Raw genomic sequence first — 9014 nt, forward strand, 5'->3', positions numbered from 1 at the left:
TCTTCTACAGAATCTTTGGAGTTAACCGTGGAATTGTTGTTTATTTTGATACATTTCCAGTATTTTGGAATTATGAAGCATGAATATTGCATAGTTTTCAGCAAGTAAAACATTTTCTATGACATCTGAGGCAAGATGCTGCTAATGGAGAAAAGTTGATTCCACCTGCACATCATTTTGCCATGAAGAACATGTTGACCGTCAGGGTCAGTAGTGCTGTGGCCTTTGTATGCGCCACGTGAACGGATATTGTGCAAGGTATTCTGTTACAGAGACTTCAGATAAAGGCTTCAAGTACCCTACTGATAAAAGGCCAATTGGGGCCTTAGGACACACTTGTGCTTTGAGCAGTCTGCCAGTGAGCTAATGCACAATGCTACAAAGCACGAGACCCAGAATCTCCATGTTCAGAATATGGAAACCATTCTGAACAACATAAACTAAGTGGTCAGCTCTTTCAAAATATGAGCAGCAAAACATCAAAGCTGAAGACAACTGCTATCTTGACAATGGAACCCAAACTTGAGAAAGGCATATCACTGCTTACTCTCACATAAAATCATTAGAATACTGAGGCACCATCCTAGGAGAAAAGCCTTGACCAAGGGAAAAGCCATTTACTCATCCCTTCTTTCACATTCCAAAGTGTCACTAACTATTTGTGTCTACAAAACACTTTCATGGTTTTGTTATCTCTTCAGTCTGCAAAGGATTATCATAACATCCATCCTGTTGTCTTCTTCTCAGCACTGAACTTATTTAAAATAGCACAATATTTAAGGCGATGGCCTTGTGCTGGAAAGTGGAATGTAGATTGTGTATATTTCATGATACAGACTCAATGGGCCGCTTTGGTATTGATGATTAAATCATATTTACATAATAAATGATTCCATCCACTGGGCAGGAATTCCTTGTAGTGGTCAAAATCATTCATAGTGGCAGAAATTATTCAACTGAAAGTGATACTGAAGAGCCCCATTGGTGTGGATTTGTGTCTGCGAACTCAACTCTTCACAATGTCAATTATCCATATTAATGCAGATACTGGACAGGTATATTCTTGAGCCCTGCTCAAGCTATTTTACATATATAGCTAAAAGCCTGGTCAAGTCACACCTACAATCATGTTCTGTTCTGAATATCATACCATAGGAAAAGATAAATTTGGCATTTGAGGGAGTGGAACACAGATTTTCCAAAATCATACTTGAATTTCAAGAGTTAATCGATAAGGAGAGATTATACAAAATAGGGTCATATTCTTTGGAATTTATAGGATTAAGAATAAGTTGATTGAAACTTTCAAGATATTAGGGGAAATTGATAGGGAATAAGTTTCTGGTGAATGGGGTGTCTGGGACTTGAGTCCTAGCCTAAAAATCAAACAGTGAAGTTAGGAAATTATTTTATATGCAATGGATCAATGAAGCGTGGAATTTCTTGCACAAGCAGCAGAATGACCCTTTGTTATCAACTGTTAATTTTAAATTAGATTGTTGGATTTGTGTAAACCTTAAGAAGGAATTTGCTGCAAAATTAGGTATATGGAGTTAGATCATACATCAGCAGGACTTCGGTGAATGACAGAACAGACTTACTAGTTACACAGCCTACACCTTCACTGTGGGAAGTGTTTGCCTCCAGCTACTCTGTTTAAAAGGATGTCTGGTTTGGGAAATGGAATATTCAGTTTTATGAGCTTGCTGTGAACTGCCTCATTCCTGATGACGGGCTCTTGCCTGAAACATCGATTCTCCTGCTCCTCGAATGCTGCCTGACCTGCTGTGCTTTTCCAGCAGCACACTCTCGACTACCATGAAGCAGTTCTAGTGTCGCACAGGCAACTGTTTACCATTCAGTGAAAAGCGTTTTTATTCTCTTATCCATCTTATGGCTTATACTGACAGGGTGTACCTTCAGGTCCTGCTTTAGAGAGACACAGTTGAACAAAGTTCCATGAGAGAGATGCAGCTGATAATTCAGATCGACACCTTTTGTATTATAAATTTCAAAGACGAATATGGCCATTCATTGTTTATCTATAGTGTTGTATTAATTGCTTTCAAAATTGTCTTACTATATAAATATTAAATTGGCTCTAATTTTCTGATCAACCTCTTAATTTCCAAACTCTCATATGATTAAAAAAACTTCCTTTTTTTTTACATTTAAATGGATACAGTTGTTTACAACTGATATCACAATTTAAATAATGGAAACCCTGAAAAGCAGGCTACATTTAACCTGCTTATTTGCTTGAAGTGGATCAAAGTTTTTGGAATCACACTGGGATTGATAATTAACATAACACTGGAGATTCAAGACAGGACAACTAAGAAGTCTAGAAGTTTGAGACACTGGACTGATGGTTCTCTATTTTCTTGTAATAGGTTGTGTGCAATAAAGCTAGAGATCAGTTCACACAATTCAACATGATCTTTCGCTTCAAATTCATAAAATTGGTAATGCTTCCAGGTCAAACATCCATGCTGCCACTATTTATCATAATTGTATATGTAACAAAATTACAAAGGCATTAATCAAAACCAAGGGTTCAAATGGCTTGAACACCACAAGAACTATGTAATTTAAAAGAGCAAGATTGGGCTACAGTTGAAAAGTGTGGTGCTGGAAAAGCACAGCAGGTCAAGCAGCATCTGAGGAGCAGGATGGTCGATGTTTCAGGCATAAGCCCTTCATCAGGAATCCAATATTCCTGATGAATGGTTTATGCCTGAAACATCAACTCTCCTGTTCCTTGGATGCTGCCTGACCTTCTGTCCTTTTCCAGAGCCACACTTTTCAACTTGGACTCTCCAGCATCTGCAGTCCTCACTTTCTCTCATGACTGGGTTATGGCATGTAATAAACATTGTTACTTTCCATGATTTAAGGTCACTGCCAGGTGCAGATAAGAGCATGCTAATATTTGTTTCTGCAAATCTCACCACCTCAATATTTCTGGAAAATACAAGTGATAATATCACATGTCTGCATATTGCAGATTTTACTGAACAGATCTGTGTTGGCTTCATCTTTATAGTAAGGAGAGTAACGCAGTTTAGTAACACAGCAATTTGATGTTAAACATCCAACTTCAATCAACACTCAAGTTCTGTGGAGCCTTTTTGTCACAACCATGTCGGCTTGCTGAATTTTGATAGCTATCATCATTTGTTAGATGAAACATATATGTCCTCTCTTTAGCGTTTGTGCCCTCATGATGCCATTCCCAATAGAACACAAATATTACCCTGAAATTACAAGCCCCTTGGTGTCACTCAAAAAACACAATGTCAGTGAGTGTGAAAAGGCAATATTGATGGGAAATAAATACAATTCCACGTCACGGAACATGTAAAAGCAATTTAGTTCTGAATCGCAGGCAATCTAAGAACTATTTGACCCAGAATTATTTAATGGGATCACTGACTGCTAAAACATGCATGAATAAACAACAGTTCTGTTAAAACAGCCACTTGTACAGAAACAAATGAAAATAATTTATTCACAACTTACTTCTAAGACTTGAATTGATGATCCATCGAAGCAATTTAAAATGTTTCATGAAAAATAACCAGATAGTGTTTTTGCAAACTAAAAAGTGACTAGTTAATTTATTAACTAAAATTAATTTTTAAGCAGAAAGATGCATAAAATCAAAAATCACAACTAACAAATATTGACTTTTTTGTATAAATCACTGAGCTGGATTTGGATATCATTTTAAAGTTAAATAGAAAACTTGGAAATGTGGTGAATAGTATGGAGGATATTAACAGACTTCAGGACTGGTAAAATAGGCAGATGCAGAAATGGGAAGAAGGCTCATAGAAAACACAGACTAGCAAAGTATGTACTAGCAACAAATGCAGCCAAGACTGCCATGCCACAAAGGGACTCCAGAATTGGGAATGACGGTGAACCATCATCACAAAACACTGTCTTGCTAAATTAAAGGCTGGCATTACAACAAAAAGTTGTATGAAAGTAAGGAAATTATGCCCAAACATCATAAATGACAGGTCATACTTTAACTAGAGTATTATATCAAATTTTGAGTACCAGGATTTCAAGACTTGAAGAAGATATTTACTAAAATTGTACTGGAATAATGGATTTTCATCATGTGCAGGCATTAGAGAAGCTGAGAAACAAGTTCAGCACAATATTGATCTCTTCCTCCATTATCTTTATTTCCACACTTCTTTGGGAAGAAGTCTTGTCCCTTGTCCACAGTGTGGACCCTTTCTCCTGTCTTCTGAATCCTTGGTTTACCTGGACCCCTCCCATTTGTTCTCTGACTCCACCTATTTCTACCAAATAAAAGGTGTTGCTAAAGGAATCTTTATCAGTTCTAGTTAGCCATGCCTTTTTGTAGTGCATGTGGAATATTCCTTTTTCCAGTTCTGCTCACTTTTTCCCCCCCCAAGTACTTTGACTGTATTTCACTCTGAAAGGAAAAACATCTTCAGCTTTATTTCCAAAATCCCCTCCCTACCTCAAGCCAATCATTTCTGAGGCAAGGTTATTATCTAATATCCACTATCGGCCCACTGACTCCTATAACTACCTTGACAACAGCTCTTCTTATCCCACTGCCTGTAAGATTACTATTTCTATTCACCCAGTTTCTAAATCTCTGTCACAGCTGACACTGTAAACTTCCATACCAGTGTTTCTTATGTCTTCCTTTTCATCAACTGAAAGGTCCCTTCCACTGTGGTCTATAGGGCCCTCAACCACAATTATTCCATTTCCAGTACTTTTGTGCTCAAACCTTTCTCTCCCTTCCAGAAACAAAATAGGAATCCCCTTGTCTCAGCCTTTTGTCCCACCAGCCCTCATGTTCAATAGTTTAACCTCCACCTTCATTTCCCCTGCTCCTCCAAGCAGACAGAATGGAGTATTTGCTCTACAGCACTCTGCCCTCCTCAATCACCTCCCCTCCTTTGCATGGGACCTTCACATGAATGATGATGGTTTTGTTCTCCTGTTTACACTTCCTCTGGAGTCATCCTCTTGCTTCATATGTCCCATAATAATCTCATTTTGTCTTGCAACAGTATTTATCATTTAATCTTACCTGCCTTCAATCCTATCATAAACTTTATGTTTGATTCTCCTGGCCTCACCAATATTTCCGCCTCTTTAAAACCTCTTATTCTCATGTTGCTATAATCTGGGATGCTATTTCAAAGGATAATGGATAGCAATTCAATTGAAACTTTAAAATATTATTTACTTGAAAAGATACCAGAGTTATGGGGAAACAGCAGAGGTTGGGACTAGTTAGATAGCTCTTGCAAGGAGCTACAACAGGCACAAAGGATCAAATAATTTGCTATAATGATGCAAGATTGTATAAGATTACAAGAATTAGGAGAAGGAAAAGGTCTTAGGCCATCGAGCAAGTTCTGCCATTCAATAGACTTTTATATAAACTTTAAATTCCTGCTAATCCACATGTACCCAATTCTGTTAGTGCCCAAAACTCTACCCATTTGAACCGTGAACATGCTCACTGGTTGGTCCTCCAAAGCTGGATAAAAAAACACCAAAGACTTCCAAGCCACTGAGTGAAGAAATTTCTCCTAATCCTTGTCCAAAATGGTTAATCTTTTATCCTGAAATGGCCAAACCCACATCCTGATATTGAGTTGGGAGTTTTGCCTTCAATTCATGAAACGCCTGTTAGGCTGTTACCCTATGTTGTGCCTCTGACGTTGAAAAGGCAGCCCATTCACCCAATTAAATTAGTTTCTAGGAGTGGGGTGGAGTAGGGAGTTGGCATTGTCAACTCCTGAGGCAGGCCTGACATAGCAATTGAGATGGGTGGCAGTGAGATCTGCATGTTCAAAGACATACCTTAGATACTGGGAAATTTGCCCAATTGTATTAATCTCTATTTCCTCTGTAGCCCCGCACCCAACATGCATAAGGTACACAACCAATAAGCCATAGAACGCTGACCTTTAAAATGCTCATGAAAGCTTTTTAAAGAATCAGCCAATCAAAATCTATTTTCAAAATTACTGAACCAATTTTACTCCGATCCTCTCTCTTGATGCCACCTTTCAATATCACTGCATCTCCCATTCCCCAACCTTCCCTTGCCACTATGGATCTCTCTCTCGCCTTCCCCACCCATTGACCAATTCCCTTTCCTGAACTGAATTGTTGCTATGTACGAGGGCTCTGGAAATGAGTGGTGAAAGGCAGAAAGAGCAGCTTCCATAAACTTGCAAAAGGTATGCTGCAAGCCAGGGGTTCAGCAATTGGGGAGCAGCAGTGAGTATGAAACAGAGGGTCAGCAACAAGGGGGAGGGTCAGGGAGTGGGAAAGGTCAGCAGTAGAAGAAAGAATTAAGTAGTGGTAGAAGCCACAACACAGGAAGTCCTCAGCAACAAGTGGGAGATTCAGTGAGTGGCAGAAACTGCAAACTGGAGGATTTCCAGTGAATAGAGGATTACCAAGTGGCAGAGGTCAAGGAGCTGTAGGTTGACAACAAAAACTAGAATCAGACAGTCACAAGGACCATAAACCAGAGGGTTAGCAGTGAGGGGTAGGATCAACAGAGGCCACAAACTACATGTTGAGAGAATCAAACGTCAAGATGGTATCAAATGGCTCATGTGGGCCTATACCTAGCGTGAAAACTTTAAAACAAAACTCAATGCTTAAAAGAATTATAACTGACCAATGATAAATCAGAACTACTTAATCAGGACAATTTAAAACAGGGACTCACTACTGTTTTATAAATCTGTCTCTCAATAATTCCTTCAATTTGTCCTACTTTTGCCAATATAGCTTGCCAATTAAGATTAAAATCCCTCAGGATTATTGCATGACCCTTCATACTTGCCCTTCTAATTTTCTGTTAGGGCCACATAAATTATTTGTAATTTATTATGAGGCCATTCCAATTTTTTTTCCAAAATATGGGCAGCATATCTAAAGGCTGGTAGGAATGGGAATGGGATTGGAGGCATGCTGATCTGATACTGTCACTGACCACTATCCCATTCTTGAGCCAGTGTGGAGAAAGCCAGAGATGTAGAGAAACTGCAAATGAAAAATGGGCACGAGTGGGAAGGTGGAGAGTTTTGGGGGTGGGGGGGAAATAATGCTTCATCTCATTAGAGACCCTGTCAGGCCACAGCTGTTGATTGTCCAGTGGGGGGGTTTGAGCTCTATGATCACTGTCTGGCATTTGTAGTGGCTTTGGAAATAAAGTTTATGAACTCTGGTCTTCAGAGCAACACCGACTCCTCAGAGTCTTTAGTTGGTCCTCCAATCTCAGAAGCCTACCAGTGATCTCCAATCAGATGGTCCAAACAGCCTGTGAGGATTAATTGCCAATCCTTCAATAATTGCGTTGGATGACTATCCCTGATACGGTGTTGAGTTGAGACCACATTTGATCCCACTGTGGAAGACCCAGTCATACACCTCAGTGATGTTTAAGAAAAAAACTCATCGTGCCATTAATTCATCTATCTTGTGACTAATATGTCATACATTTAGCTATAGGACCTTCAATTTTAATGTAATACTCTGCTTGCCTAGTGTGCCTTGGTCACCAGTAATAATTTTACTATTTTCCTTCCAGACACAGTTCGCTTGATTTTGTGCCAAACTGCTATTCTACTCTCAAGTTTGGTTTTTTTTTGTACCAGTATGTGAAGCCAGCTTACTTGATATTCAAGCTGTCAGAACACTGGCTCAGCCCAAGTCCAGTCCAGCTGAACAGAAAAGTTTGTTCTTTTATGAAAATTGGTACTTCATGAATTCAGGAGAAAGTGAGGACTGCAGATGCTGGAGATCAGAGCTGAAAATGTGTTGCTAGAAAAGCACAGCAGGTCAGGCAGCATCCAAGGAGCAGGAGAATCAACGTTTTGGGCATAAGCCCTTCTTCAGGAATGAGGAAAATGTGTCCAGCAGGCTAAGATAAAAGGTAGGGAGGAGGGACTTGGGGGAGGGGCATTGGAAATGCGATAGGTGGAAGGAGGTTAAGGTGAGGGTGATAGGCCAGAGTGGGGATGGGGGCTTAGAGGTCAGGAAGAAGATTGCAGGTTAGGAAGGTGGTGCTGAGTTCGAGGGTTGGTACTGAGACAAGGTGGGGGGGGGAGGGGAAATGAGGAAACTGGAGAAATCTGAGTTCATCCCTTGTGGTTGGAGGGTTCCTAGTCGGAAGATGAGGCGCTCTTCCTCCAGTCGTCGTGTTGCTATGGTCTGGCGATGGAGGATCTTCCGCCTAGGAACCCTCCAACCACAACGGATGAACTCAGATTTCTCCACTTTCCTCATTTCCCCTCCCCCCACCTTGTCTCAGTCCCAACCCTCGAACTCAGCACCGCCTTCCTAACCTGCAATCTTCTTCCTGACCTCTCCGCCCCCACCCCTACTCCGGCCTATCACCCTCACCTTAACTTCCTTTCACCTATCGCATTTCCAATGCCCCTTCCCCCAAGTTCCTCCTCCCTACCTTTTATCTTAGCCTGCTGGGCACACTTTCCTCATTCCTGAAGAAGGGCTCATGCCCAAAACGTTGATTCGCCTGCTCCTTGGATACTTCATGAATTCAGCCATGCATTTATAAAGCTGATTCCAAAGCCAATTTATGCATAGTTCAAGCAGTAGTCCACAGATTATCACCCTTGAGACTTTGCTTTTTAAATTGTAGCCTAACATTTTTGGTTCTCTCAGTTGGTTCCCAGTTGTATTTGTGTTGTTGGCTCCTATATGGATTATAGTAACTGACCCATTCTCTCTCCTTCATTTTGTCCTCCAGCCACAAAGATATCCTTAACAGGCAGACAGCAGTCTTCAGAACTCCCAGTTTCTTATACGCAGAGCACAATTATTCCACAACTATAACATTCACTATTAATACCATGATACTTTAGTATCCCACATCCCTCACCCAAATGGTTGCCTGTATCATGAAGTCTCCCTGCGTCTTTTTTTTCTCAGGCATATCTATTGCAACTCCATGATTCAGCAAA

Source organism: Chiloscyllium punctatum, chromosome 5 (genome assembly GCF_047496795.1).
Source record: "Chiloscyllium punctatum isolate Juve2018m chromosome 5, sChiPun1.3, whole genome shotgun sequence".
NCBI classification, from domain to species: Eukaryota; Metazoa; Chordata; class Chondrichthyes; order Orectolobiformes; family Hemiscylliidae; genus Chiloscyllium; species Chiloscyllium punctatum.